Source organism: Natator depressus, chromosome 11, assembly GCF_965152275.1.
Source record: "Natator depressus isolate rNatDep1 chromosome 11, rNatDep2.hap1, whole genome shotgun sequence".
Taxonomy (NCBI): domain Eukaryota; kingdom Metazoa; phylum Chordata; order Testudines; family Cheloniidae; genus Natator; species Natator depressus.
The window spans coordinates 73995659-74010544 of NC_134244.1; the positions used below are offsets into that span (position 1 = coordinate 73995659).

A 14886-nucleotide genomic window follows, 5' to 3' on the forward strand; every position below is an offset into this window, starting at 1 on the left:
GTTTCTCGCAATTTCAGCAAAACCCCAAATCAAACAAACCCCCACAACAACAGGCACCTGAAAAGTCCTGCCCCTGACTTCACCTTTCCAAGGTCTTCTCCGCACTCTCTCCCGCCCCAAGTGAGAATCCTACACCTTGAGAAACAAACCAAATTCAGACCCTAATGCAGCTCTCCCTCTGCAGGATGTTGGAGAAAACACAGGTGAAAAAAACTTCCAAGGTAAGCTGCAAACGCAGCCTTGGTCGAAATTTGAAGCCGGGATCTCTTGCTTGGTAAAGGAGACTCATGCCCGAGTCCAACAAACCCTTTGGGAACTCGAAGGAAGCCGCATCCCACAGGAGTTTCCAAAGACAAACCACCGGCCACACACCCAGGCAGAAGAAGCCTGGACATGGCAAGGGGCAGCAGCAAACACACCCTGGGCGAGGGCTTGTCCGGGAGCTGCAGCCAGGCCCCTTGGCACCCAAAGTGAGAATCAGACCCTTACAACAACAAGCCACATTTGGCCATTGCTGAAATTGTCAGGCCTCAGAACTTTGGGCCAGAAACCAACAGCCAAATCTAGCTTTAAAACTCAACCACTTGGAAATGGCACTTCCAGCGTGGCACCAGACCGCAGGCGACCGTCTGTGTGTGTCCGGTTGGCTGCCGGCAGGTAGAGTCCAGGGCCTGCATCTTCGCTTCCCACAGCGGGAGATTTTGAGACCCTGACGATTAGGGGAAGGACAGGCAGGCCGTGGCCACGCTTGCAGATGCACGGTGCTGTGAGTTAAACCTGCCTTCTACAGCCGCGCAGGGGGAGCGCTGCAGCCTGTCCACACTGGCAGCTGCCAGCCCACTGTCCTGGCCACGTTTGCCGCTGCAGTGGGAGGGGCGCATTGGGGCAGCCATCCCAGCGTTCCCGTGGCTGCAACGTGCTTTTCCAACGGGGGTGGGGTGGAGTGTGACAGGGAGCGTGGGGGGAGAGAGAGTGGGTTTGGGGGGCTGAGAGTGTGTCAGCGTGCTGTCTTGTAAGTCCAGACCTCCCTCCCTCCCTCCCCCACCTCTCTCTCACTCACTGAAAGCAAACGGCCGTTCTTTCCTTTTTTCTCATAGACGAGAGAAGCAGCCGCTCGCTGAAATGGACCCCAACCCCGCCTCGCCGCCGCCTCGCTCTGCAAGCAAACAGGAGCGGCCGGCGCTCCAAACGGAGCCCCCCGCCTGCCTCTCACTCATTCAAAGCCAACGGGAGCCGTGTGTGTTTGTTTGATAAGCAGCCCCCGAAACGGAGCTTTGAAACGGCACGGCCACGTCCGGAGTTCACAACCGAACAAGAGAGGACGCGTCAGTTAAAAGGATTATGGGGAGTTTCCGGAGGTCAATCAGTGCCTAATAACCTTACTCCCCGTTTCCACTGGAGCTGGAGCATCTCAGCCGATGCGCAACAGCTGTTAATCCTCTCGGGGAGGTGGAGTACCAGGAGCGCTCCAGCCAGGGAGTCAGAGCGCTCTACGTGCCTGGCCAGTGTGGACGGGAGTAAGGTAGAGCGCTCTGGGAGGCTTTATTGCGGTGTAACATGCAAGTGTAGCCAAAGCCGTAGATAAAAACCCAAAGAAAGTATCAAGAGTTCTCCTTCCTGGCTGAGCTGGGTGTGCTGTCCAGGTCACGGATGGTCAGTCTGGGGCGGGAGGTGGGGCTGGTCCAGTTTGGGGGGGTTGTTCTGGGGCAGGATGTGGGTCTCAGATATTTGGAGGATTGGCCCAGAGCCCAGTCTTTTGGGGGCACAGCTGGTGGTCCTGATCCTAGTCTGTCTGCCTCTCTTCTGGCAGAGAAGGCCAAGCCAGGCGAGCTTGGCCTTCAATCAAAGTTGGCATATTCCCATGCAAAGTTTTGATTTAATCAAAATAACATTTTCCAGCAGAAAAATTGTTCCATTAGAATTTTTTTTTTGACCAGCTCTAATTTGTATACGTGAGTGAGTAAAGGACAAGGGAAGTCGCAGGGCAATGGGGTATCTACGCCACGGATTTCTGGGTTAACAAAGGGAGGAGTTAGTCTCAGTTTGGACTCATCACACTTAGTTCAAAGCTACTCTGAAGTCCACAAAAACCAGAGAATACGAGACTGTGCCCAGAAAGGAAATGCCCAATGACTAAGCCAAGTTCAGTCACAATTTCTGCAGAGCCTGCATCACCCAGTGCTGGGAGAGCTTGGATACAGAGGTCTCCTGCCCTCAGTGCAGAGAGGTCTTTCCCCAGAGGAATCTCAGACTTAACAAGAAGCTCAGGAATGTTGCAGAAGCAGTCAGAGAATTGAGGTTGCAGTCAGTGAAGGAACCAGAAGCAGAGACATTGTATGAGAAACACAAAGAGCCTCTGAAACTTTTCTTCAAAAAGGATAAAATCCTCATCTGTGTCGTGTGTGACAAATCCAAGGAGCACAGAGATCACTCTGTGATTTCTGCAGAGGAGGTTGCTGCTGAAGAATTCAAGGTAGGAATTTACTGACTAATCATCATTTTTATAGCTAGAGCCTTGGGAAACTCACCTGCTCTGCCCCTCCCACCACATCCCAGAGACACAAACTCCCTTTCATTGCTTCTCCCCTCTTGGGGCCGAGGACGCAGTAGGATGCTGCTGGGGCTGTCCTCTGGGCACACATCCCCATCACGCTTTCCCTGCAGAACTCCTCACGCAGGCAGGAAGGGAGCCCCACCCTCATGAGACTTAGCGGGGGCACTGAAGTGGTGCTCCCATCCTACAGACCCGAGCAAGTCTGTTTGATAAAATCAGGGGTGAGATTGCAGGAAGCAGGGACTGGGTGGGAGGGAGCAGCACAGCAATAGGGCGCTGTAGCAGGGTCACCGCTTCCAGCGTGCCCCCTCATGGCCCAGGGTGGCTCTGCAGAGGCCCTGCCTCAGTTTCCCTCTGAGGTTCCCAGAAATAATCCACAAAGGGTTGTGGTCAATTACACCCCTGCTCTCCCAGCAGGGACTCCCAGGACTTTTTGGCTGGAGTTTGGCCTTATCACCATGAAGAAGATCCAAGGCCTCCTCTGCCTTTTACACAGACCTCCTCCCTCTGGCCATCCATAGGCCTCTGTTTTGGCTACCCCAGGCCTGATTGGAGCACATAACCCACCTGTGACGGGTTCAGTCACAGAGACCCCCTCGAGACGGTCACTCGATGTGCTGGGGATACCACTGAGAACAACCCCCCTGCCAGAAAAGGTACCCCTTCACTCCTGTCTTGCTGAGTTAAGACACTCCACTCAGCTCCAGCACAGACCAAGGGGTTGGGCCACACCCCCCTGCAGTTTACTGAGACGGAGATTCACTCAGCCCAGGGGCTTCTCAGTTAACAGGGACTTTCCCAGCACACAAGATTCAGTCTTTCTGGGAGACTAAACCCAAAATAAATCTGTTTTACTCTGTATAATGCTTATACAGGGTAAAATCATAAATTGTCTGCCCCCTATAACACTGATAGAGAGAGATGCACAGCTGTTTGCTCCCCCCAGGTATTAATCACTTACTCTGGGTTTATTAATAAACAAAAGTGATTTGATTAAGTATAAAAAGTAGGATTTAAATGGTTTCAAGTAGTAACAGACAGAACAAGGAAGGTCACAAAAGTAAAATAAAACAAATTCACAAGTCTAAGCCTAAGACGTTAAGAAACTGATTACAGGTAATATCTCACCCTCAAAGATGTTCCAATAAGCATACTTCACAGACTGGATTCTTTCCTAGCCTGGGCCCAATCCTTTTCAGACCAAAGCTGTAGTTTATGGCCTGGGTCCAGCAACCTTGAGCCAGCTGAAGACAAAAGGGTGGGGCTGCAGGACCTTTTATATTCTCTTTCTTGTAGGCGGAAATTCCTTTGTTCCTTTGCAAAATCACAGCAACAGTATGGAGTTTGTAGCCACATGGGCAAGTCACATGTCCATGAAAGAGTCAGCTTTTTGCAGGCTGACGCCATTGTTTACATGTTAGTTTGAATGTTCCCAGGAAAGCTCAGGTGTGGACTGGCGTCTCCCAACGCCCATTGTTAGTTAAATGTTTGCTGATGGGCCACTCATCAGCACACACAGAGAAATACAAGTTTATATCTTATTTCCCTAAATTCAGACATAGAAAAGATACATGCAAACAAATAGGATGAATCTATTCAGTAGATCATAACCTTTGCAAAGATATGTTACATGGCATATTTAGCATAAAGCAAATTCCAGTTATGTCATATTTATATTCATCAGCATATGTTCATAAACGTATGGAGTGCAATGTCACACCACCCACTCCTGGTCACTGGTCCTTCTTCATTGTCCCCACCTGCGTAGGAGAGCTGTCTATGTCACAGGTAGGGCTGAGACCCATCTCCCTTTCAAGGGCCAGCCACCCTGTGACCAGCATTGTCAACTGTCCACATCTCCTAGGGCCACAGCCAGAGAGTCCCCATCCTGCGGATATCCGTTTGGGAATTTGGGCCATAGATTTCAGTGTGCAAGCCTTGTGCCCATACAATTTTCTGTGTTGACATTCATAACAATATTTAATAGAATGCACTGGTTTCCCATTGCAGTAGCATCTACGAGTCCCAGTGAGGGATTAGGGCCCTCTTGTGCCAGGCACTGTACAGACAAGTTAACCAAAGGGAGCTCACAGTCTAAAACCAGGACCATGTGCAGCAGGTGGATAAAGAAACAGACTGGGGTGGGAGTGGGGGACTCGTAAGGATGGCTGAGTATATTAGCGATCTCGATAGTCCGTTTGCTGCCCGTTTCCTCGGTGCAGCGTGTAAGTGCCCATACTTTTCAATCTAGAGTGTTTCAGGTGCTTGAATGGCAGCAGGCAGGAGGGGGAGTCCACGGCCCAGTCTCCCCTCCCTGCTGGGGGCTTGGCAGGGAGGTCAGAATCGGGCTGAGGGTGCTGATACCCTCTTGGCACTGGTTCCCAAATGGTGGGTTGTGACCTGCCAGAGGGTCATGGGAAGGTGGTAGATGAGTGGTGGGCTTGGTGCACAGGTGAGATCCTTGGGGGGGAGGAATTGCAAAGCTGAGGCCACCCTACACTCAGCCGCAGTGGTGGCTCCTGTCCCACGGGGCTGGGTCCAGCTCTCCACAGAGGGAGTTATGGCCAGAAAGAACCCCGTGGGCAGACTCCAGCATGAAGCTTCTTGTCCCGTCTGTCTGGAGTATTTCAGAAAACCTGTCACTCTGGAGCGGGGGCACAATTTCTGCTGAGCCTGCATCATCCAGTGCTGAGAGAAATCAGGTATAGCCATCACCTACCCTCAGTGTAGACAAACTGTGAGCAGAGAAACCCCAGGCCGAAGAGGCAGCTGGCAGCTGTCATAGAAATAACCAAACAACTGAGTTTACAGGTAATAAAGGATGCAGGAGGGGAGAGGGTGTGTGGGGAACACCAGGAGCCTCTCAAGCTGTTCTGTGAGGAGGATCAAAGTCCCATTTGCCTAGCGTGTGACAGATCCCGGGCTCACCGAGATCACACAGTCGTTCCCATTGAGGAGGCTGCAGAGGAGTACAAGGTAAGGAATTGCTGTCAAGTTTAATGAGTTATAGCTTTGGGTTTTAATTACCAGTTAATTTAATCACATGTTGACAGTCACAGGTATAACAGCATCATTCTGCTTTGTAAAGCCTTCACTGTATGAGAGATGCTGTAAAGGGTAAATGATGTGGCAGTGTGGCAAGCCGGGCAAGAGATGAAGACTTTACATACAGATGTTTGATGTGGCATCTTTTATCTGAAATCCCGAATCCTTTTCGAAACTGGCTCCCACTGGTGAAATAAGGGAATTTTCTACAGAACTGAAGCTGTTAAATGATCAGTGAGGTTTAAATCACCAGAGCTGCAGGCCAGTCTGTGTGAGAGTGCTGCCCTCAGGCTGCAGAAGGGGGAGTTACATGCTGTGGTTATTGCTGATTTGTATCATAGTATTTATTATTATTTACTTACATACAGACCTCAGACAAGATCCGACCTCTACTGTCCTGGGCCCTGCACAAAACCCAGTGAGGGACAATCCCTGGCCTGTTTATAGTCTAAGTAGATAAGACAGACGGAAGGTGGGAGGGGAAACTGAGGCACAACAAGGGGATGGGGCTTGTCCAAGGTTACTGAGCAGCTCAGTGGCAGAGCTGGGAATAGACCCCAGGTCTCCCAACGCCCAGTCCAGTACCCTAATCACTAGGTCACGCTGCCTCCACAGCAGTGATGAAGTGTGGCCATTAGGAGGGAACAACACCTTGATAAAGGTCCTAGGCCCAGCAAGGAGATGACGTTTCTCCTTGGGATTCTGAATTCCCACGTTGCTGGTCTGCGCTAGAGGAGCTCGCTGGGCTGAACACGGGGTGGCCCCTGAGCACCTTGAGCTCCTGCACAAGAGGGCTCCAGGCAGTGCAGGTCCCTGTCAGATCTCTTTGGGATCGAACTTGATTGCAGCAAAGCTAACCCCCGGGTGGGGCTGCCCCGCATCAGTCTGAGGGACCAGCCACAGTGGCTCCATTAGTCCTCACGCTGCTCTCCCACGGTGCAGCATTTTGACACCCCAGAACCCGCTGCTGCTGGCAGCTTTGCTGGGAGCTGTGGAATAGCTGCCCAGGCGGCATTGCCATGGGAAGGGCTCAGGACAGCGCTCGGGCCAAGCCCCACCGTCCTCAACAAAACCCAGAACGTCTAATGGGCTTTGCCCTAGTGCTACGACCAGTTCCGTCCAGCCAGTCCCATCCACGAGGCTTGAGAGCTTACAGTCAGTGGGAGTTGGGCTCCGCTGAGAATCCCAGCCCAGATTTCTCACCCTGCAGGCTTCTGGGATTGCTGTCACTTGGTTAGTTAAACCTTCTCCAAAACAGGTTGTTTCACACCGTGAAAGAACAATGCAAGGGTGTGACCCCAGTTTCATGGTGGTGTAAATCAGGGGAGACACAAAGTCAAATACAAACCTCTCCAGCTCCATTAATATTAATATGACTTGAAGTCCTTGGTCTCGCTGATATCATAACCCTGCTTGGTTGTCCTGTCATCAATACAGTCAGTTGTTTGTTTGTTTGTTTTTGTTAAGGGTTGAAAAGGTTCCCCCCCCCCCACACACACACACTCTGATCTATCAAAATAAAAATCAAACCACCCAAAACATTTCCATTTGTTCAGGAAAAGATCCAGGCCCATTTGCAGACTCTGAGGGAGGAAAGAGAAAAGTTTCTGGGCTTTAAAGTGACTGGAGAGAAGAGGAGCCAGGAGTATCTGGTAGGTGCCCGTCATTTTTCACCTGCATTTGTAATGAGCTGGATGGAGGCCGTTCAGTCCTGGGTAAAGCAGAATTCAGTTAAGTGGGGAATAATCACTAGTGAATCAAAACGAGTTGTTTTAGCAGGAACTACTGCTCAGGCTTACACCTTAAACTATTGTTCTTATCTACTGTGTATTAACTACTGTTAGTTTAATTAAACTCACTTTATAGGGAACAATTTACATTGATGAACTAACCGAATTTTGAATTAGAAAATCCAATGCACTCGAACATAAACCCCAGGGATACATGTTCACTTCTCAGTTTTCAGCCTCTCTAAGCCCAGAGTTTGGAGGAAAAGTTCTTTGTTTACTGTTTTGTGTTGCAGCCTAAATAAAAACAGGTATTCCTTGGTGCAGTGTGTTGGTTTCTTAATTGAACAATTATCCCTCTGCTCCTCTCTGGTTTACAGTCCCTTTGTGCTCATTTCCCTCTTCCTGTCATTCGCCTTGTACACCTTAGGCCACGGTAAGGATTTCTTGTTTTACAGTCCTAGCTGTTTTCTTATTTTCACTACAGCTCACTTCCTCCTTATTTCTTAAGTCTGTTTCTCTTTAATTACACTTTATCCTTTATTACACCATATTTCCTTCATATCTCCTTCTTACGTTACTTTTCCCATAGTTTTTCGAACAATGCTTTTTGAATGATTTCTTATGTTGCAAAGGCCGTGTCCACACTACGTAGCTTTCAGTGACATGGCCACGTCAACACAGCTGTGTCACCACAAGTCGGGCAGCGTGGCCGCTGTTTGTTGGCTCCTTTGCTGACAAAATACTCCCCCCCCACGAGCGCCGTTCGCGTTTGTGACAGGAGAGCGCTCCTGCCGACAGCGTGCTGTTCACACTGGCACTTGCTGCAACAAAACGTTTGTCTCCCGGGGGAGAGGGTTTAGTACCTCTGAAAGACAAAAAATTTAGTCATTCAATTGCCAGTGTGGACATAGCCTTAGAAACTCCAGCTGTTTTTCCTCTTGTTTAACTGTACTGTTCTTCCTTTTACTTTCCCTCTTTTCCCCGCCTGCCATTGTCTTTCCTCTTACTGTCCCTTTGGTGGGTCCCCTACTGTTCCGATTACCCTCGTCTTTCCTGTTCCTCCTGAACTGGGCTTCAGCTCTGTTCCTGGCACCCCCGCGACGATGCATCTCAGCCACTGTGGTCCCTATCCACGGGCTCCCCACTTACTGCGTCCCTTCTTTTGTGGTGCCAGGCGCTGCCGGGCTCGCTGCTGGCCTCTCTCTCTCTCCCAGCACTGGGAAGCCTCCCTCCAGACTCCACCTGCTGTTTCTGCCGCTCACAGCAGCACTCCAGGGGGAGTGGCCGCCTCCCCCCACCCCCGCTGTTTTTTTCCCTTTTATTTCCCCCCAAAAAACATAGGTGCTGGAACTAGGGGTTCTGGGGGTGCTGCCCCTGGGCTTGAAGGAGTGGTAACAACACCAATACATGGCTTCCGCCTTCAGCACCCCCCTATAAAGAGCATTTCAGCACCACTGCCCAAAAACTGTCCCCAGGCTTGAGCTCACCCCACCTCAGTGGTCCTGGAATACTTGGCGTTCTCGAGACTTCTCCCGGAGCAGCTGGTTTGGGCTCCCCTTCAAAAAAAAAATTCTAAATCCCATGAGGCTGCCTCTGAGCCACAACCTGGCAGTGCTGCGTCCATTGCCCAGCAGCCTCCGGTACTGGTGGGGCTTTACACACTGACGTGAGGCGTGAGGTGTGTCTGTAGGTAGAGTCCTCTGTGGCCTTGGGGAGAGTGAGCGTTTGTCAGTTGATCCCTGATCCTGGGACACTGTGTGGGTGTGTGTACGTGCAGGTGCACACACACCTCCCTATGGGGGGGCCTGAAAAACCCTCTCCCTAGAGAAGGGTAACATCTTCCTCTTCAGAGTCTATCATTTCATTTCAATCAGTGAATCAATTTCCAGCTTTTGTGGCTTCGATGAAAATCTTCCCAAGGTGAACTGAACGTATCCAGTGCAGCGCTCGATGCCTGAGTCTGTACGTTTTTATTGAATTGTTTCTTTCTTTTCTTCTCTGTCAAGGTAATTCTGTGGAGATCTGGGAACCTAACAGAACTTTCCATTGTCTGGATTTTTTTAAACGGGGGGCGGGGAATTGGGTAGAACCAAAAATGAACTTTTAAAAAATTTTGAGCAGATAAAAAAAAATATTTTTTCTTGGACAAATGACATCTTTCACTTTGATAAACTCAAAATGTTTTGTTTCGATCTGGACCATTTTTTAAAATGATATAATTATATTAACCATAAGGAAATTTTCAAATAAATTTATTTCAAATAAAAAAAATCAAGCTATTTTCTTAAGAAATAGTTGAAATAAATGTCTTGATTTTTTCAAGATTTTTATTTATTTTTTACCAAACAGCAAATTTACATGAACTCATGAAACATTTCAGAGGCGACAAAACTGCATTTTCCCTGAAGAAAAGTTTAGTGCAAAAAAATTTCTCCCAGATCTAGTGCTGAGTCCTGAATCCCACTGCCTTGGGGTCTCCATCTCTGAGGTCCCTGATAACGCACTATCCTGACCGGGTCACACATGGAAATATCTCTGTAAGAGAGATAGAGGCCAAATGGGAAGGTGTGAGAAAATCCTCTCCCTCGTGGGATACAGGGCATAGTCTCCCACAAGGTATAGTCAAGTGCTTGATGTCTTAGAATTGGAAAAGAAAGTCTCCCTCCTGCACACTCAGCACTCCATGCAAGGACCCCAGGCTCCGTCCATGTCCCTGACCAGCCCTTTCCCTCCTGCTTTACAGAAACAGACCCAGGCGGAGAGGCAGAAGATTGCATGTCAATTTCAGCAACTGCGGCAGTTCCTGGAGGAACAAGAGCGACTCCTGCTGGCCCAGCTGGACCAGTTGGACAAGGAGATTGTGAACATACAGAATGACTATTTCCCTAAACTTTCTAAGAAGATTTCCCATCTCAGTGAGCTGATCAGTGAGATGGAGGGGAAGGGTCAGGAGTCAGCGAGTGAATTCCTGCAGGTGAGACCAAGTCAGAGAAACATCCCAGATCCCAAACAAAGGGACAGGACTGCTCCTGAATCCTGGACACTGGGGTCAAGCGGTCAGAGAGGACAGCATAACTCAGTGTGTGCATTGCACAAATGTGAGTTACAATTGTTCTTTCAAGAGATAGAGACACTTTTATATTAGAAATGGAAAAGCCTCATTAGCTCAGTGTATCCATGACCCTTGTCCTTTTTACCCTATATCTGCAAAATCCCTTCCCTGAGATCCCAAGTGTGTGACTCAGGTAGGACTGAGATTCTCTCTCTCTCTCTGTCTGTCTTTTCTAGGACATTGGAAGCACCTTGAGCAGGGACGTGGCTCTTTCTCACTCCCACACATACCTCTTATGCTGGAAAAAAGCTTGGAAACCATGTTAACACCACATCTCCCCAGGGTCACACAGCAAAATGGGTGGGGCAGGGTCACATTTTGGATACCAATCTCTGATTAACTTAATCCTGAGAGTCTCACCTTTTTATAGAAGAGTCTGGGATTATCTATTGAATTGGATGCTACATCCCTGGGGGACTTGCTGGCTCAGGATTCTGGGGACGGAATAGGAGTGCTGAGGTACTGGTTACCATAGGCACCCATGGGAAAAAATTAGCGGGTTCTCTGCACCCACTGACAACCAAGGTCTCCATGCCCCCCCTGAGCGCGCCACGTCCATGCTCCTCCCCCTCCCTCCCAGCGCTTCCCTGCCACCGGCCCGCCACCAAACAGCTGTTTGGCGGCACTTAGGATGCTCCAGGAGGGAGGGGGACACGGCATGCTTGGGGGAGGAGGCGGAGAAGAGGTGGGACGGGGGTGGGGACTTGGAGGAAGGGGGTGGAATGGGGGCAGGGTGGGAAAAGGCAGGACAGGGACATGGCCAGGGTGGGGAGGGGGTCCAGCACCACCAGGCAGAGGGGAAGTCAGCACCTATGCTGGTTACAATTTAACCCAGGTCTGCTGCGATAAAGAGAGATCCCACCTGTTTGGAGACCAGTGTGGAATGAGCTGGGTAGGGGGGAGTTGGTGTATCAGTCTAGTTCCTAATGGACAGATTTCTACAGCTCTTAGCACTGGAATCTCCTATCCATCAGAAGCATAGAGGCCAGGGAGTGAATTGGCCCTGGAGACTCAATTCCCCTTTTAACAAGAAATTATAACATATCACTAAATGAAATATAAGAATGTGAATTTTTTTCCTTCCAGGTGTGAGAAGAGGAAGCTCCAGAAGTCAGTGGAGATTTCTCCTGAACTGGAAAAGGGGCTCAGCAATTTCTCCCAGAAATATATTGCTCTTAGGGAGACGCTGAGGATGTTCAAAGGTACTAAGACAGGACCTAGGAAGGGAAAGTGGAATATGCCTCTGAGACTGGGAGGAGATGGGCTCTGGCCAATTAGATGACATATCTATTTAATAAAATGTGGAAAGTAGAGAAATTGAGCAGATGTAGCAGGGGCCCAGGCATCAGGATGTTTCAAATTAATTCATGATTTACCAAAGGTCACAACATTAAGGTCCAAATTTAGCCAAATGGCCTAAATTGTGCCCCCTGAGTTTATCTCTCCCAGTTACAGAGCTGGCAAAGCCTATCGGGCCCAATGAATCAGGGGTGATTCTCTAGCTGGATCTCAGGACTTCCCTAGCCTGTGCCAAGGTCTGCACTGCCCTCTGAAGCCACTAAATAGGGGAGTCACAGATTGGCCTTCTCTATCCCTTTGCCAGTTCAGGATGAATTTGGCCCATTGAGTTGACCCTCTTCCATCTCAAATTTCCCCACTTATAAAATAATTGTATCATTATTCATATTTCAGTCTATGGAGGGGAAAGGGCCCCATTGTGCTGAGCTCTGCAGAGTGCTGAGTAAATAGACCCAAAAAGTTTACAATTCAGAGCCCTGACTGCAAATTCTTAACATCCCATGAATGTCAAAGAGACCAAAGTGTGCAAAGCTACTTTCGCCCTAAACTTTTTGCAGGATCTGGGTCTAAGTTATGGCAAAATGCAAGTGGTGAATGAGACAAACCAGCTGGGGTTGGGGGGTGGATGATGAGGGGAAAGGATATCTCTCCTCGAGATTGCATCTCCCAGGTGTGGCTTAATGACAGTTGATTCCATTGCTGTGAGACGTCTGAATAAAAGAGGAAAAAGGAGGTTTCAGACTAGTTGATATTGATATTAAAGCCCTAAGTGTGTGTCTGTGCCTCGGTTTGTTTTTTGGTTGTAATTAAAAGACAGTTATATTGGTTTAGAATAAGAATGCGGTTACACATACGACAGCATGAAAGCTCATCTTTCTTATCCTTTGCCCCTCCAACCACTCTGCCATCTGAACTGCAGACAAAAAGAGAGAAATCCCTAGGGTCACGCAGACTGGGTGAGATTTCAGCTGGAGACTATCTTTAAATTATGAGAAAATTCCCACAAAAATATGTTAATAAAATCAACCAAACCGACACCGGTCATGCCATACACAGCCCTAAAAATAAAAGCATGTCATGCTAAGGAGATCCCAAGCTGAAGTCAGACAAACAATCCTGAAGCCAATTGCCAACCTTAGTGCTGAGTTCGTGCCCACGCCAATGATCAGAAACACTCGCACTGACCAACATCCAAACACCTGAACACTGATCCTGGCATTTTCATAGGCATTCGTTGACCTTTTTAATATTATATTCAGAGTGATGAACAGAAAAACCTCTCCCCTGAGGGCTGACACATCCCTCTCCTTTGCCCCTTCTCCAATATCCTCCCTTTCCTGTGGGCAGGGCTGGGCTCTCCCATTGGAGCTGCTCACTGCTTCCTGGATTGGGGAGGTGCTCTCCCTCTGAAGCTGCCCACTCTCGCCTCCCCCCACACCCCCCGCCTTCTCTCTGGGCTGGGAATGGGGGTACCCCACCATCTCCTACTCTCTGGTCCGGAGCGGCTCTTCCCCAATGCTGCACCTTCCTCTCTGTTCCCCGGCCTGGGAGTGGAGGCTACATTAGGGGAAGGAGCTTCCCTCTGAGGTTTAAAGCTGGTACCTGCCTCCCTTGCTCCCTCCTCACGAAAAGCTTCTGAGACCTTCCTTGCTGTGTCTGTGCTGCTGGGAATGGAGCAGCCCCAGCAGAGGGAGCCGGGAGCTGAAGTCTCTGCAAACAAAGGAGAAACTAAAGAAGCAGGTCCCATTAAACACAGTGAGGAACTGCAGTGAGAGATCTGCTCAGTCTCAGGTGCCCAAGACAGAAGCAGCTCCCTGGGATCCAGGCTGTCCCAGCCAGACCAGGGCTGCTGGGGAGCGTGAAACATGGCACCACCAGCCCCCAGGACTGAGCTCTGCCCCTCACGCTCTGATTCTCTCTCTCCAGCAAATGTGACTCTGGATCCAGACACAGCTCATCCCCGACTGATCGTGTCTGAGGATCGGAAAAGTGTGAGCTATAGTTACACCCGGCAGGATCTGCCCAACAATCCTGAGAGATTTGATACTAGAGTCTGTGTGCTGGGCTGCGAGGGATTCACCTCGGGGAGACATTACTGGGAGGTGGAGGTGAAGGATGAGGGAACCTGGGCTGTGGGGGTGGCCAGAGAGTCTGTGTGGAGGAAGGGAGGGAGAACCCGTAACCCTGAGGACAGGATCTGGGCGGTGGATTGGTATATGAATACGTTCTGCGCTGTCTCCTCCTCTGAGACGCCTCTGTCCCTGAGTCGTGATCTCAGGTTTATCCGGGTTTCTGTGGACTATGAACAGGGGCAAGTGATATTTGCCAATGCTGATAATGATGACCCAATCTTCACTTTCCCAACAATCTCTTTCGATGGGGAGAGAATCTATCCCTGGTTCCGGGTGGGGCAGAGATCCCAGTTCAGCCTGTGTCACTGAGACATGGTGGGAGCATAGTGCACTGGGGATCCTGAAATCAGCCTCTCCAGCATCAGCCACACCAGTCTCTAGTACTCTTGTATTCCTGCAGACTTTCTATCATGTCGTCTCCATGACCCCAGAAGTTCCATGGGGTCTGGACTGACAAACCATAGGGAGCAGGGAGTGATTGAGATGGAGAAGCCAATCTCATTGCCCCAGGATTGTGCAGCCTGTTTGTCACTGTCCTCTATGGTCAAGAGGACTGTGGGGATCCTGGGTCAGACATGGGGGAAATAGCCCACTAGGAATGAAAAATTGGCTCCTCTAGATGCCGTCATCCTAATCTCTGCGACCCTAGAAGGTTTGCATCTATCTAGTCGTCTGCCTCATGTCATTTCCCATCTCGTAGCTCCTTATCTCTGCCCCCAGAAGGGAATCTGCTCCCTCCCCACTTCGGCACCAGGGATGGGAAGGAGGAGGGGTTGAAGAGGAGCGGACTGGACTGATGGGCAGATGTGGGGACTGCAGGGTCACAGAATTAATTAATTGGGATTTGGGGGTAGGAGAGAAGCTGGAAGCCCCGCACCAGCATGAAACGTTTTATACAAATCTGTGTCATTAGATCTATGGTACCCACAGCAACAGCTCCTGCAACAGGGGCTAAAGTCACTTTCCTCTATAGATATGGATGAGTTGGGAACACTGTAATTGTCACTGTGATGC

General features: G+C 49.7%; 1 pseudogene; it reads left to right on the top strand.

Moving 5' to 3' along the window:
* Positions 1-5114: 5114 nt before the first annotated feature.
* Positions 5115-14181, top strand: LOC141996299 (zinc finger protein RFP-like; annotated as a pseudogene).
* Positions 14182-14886: the final 705 nt, after the last annotated feature.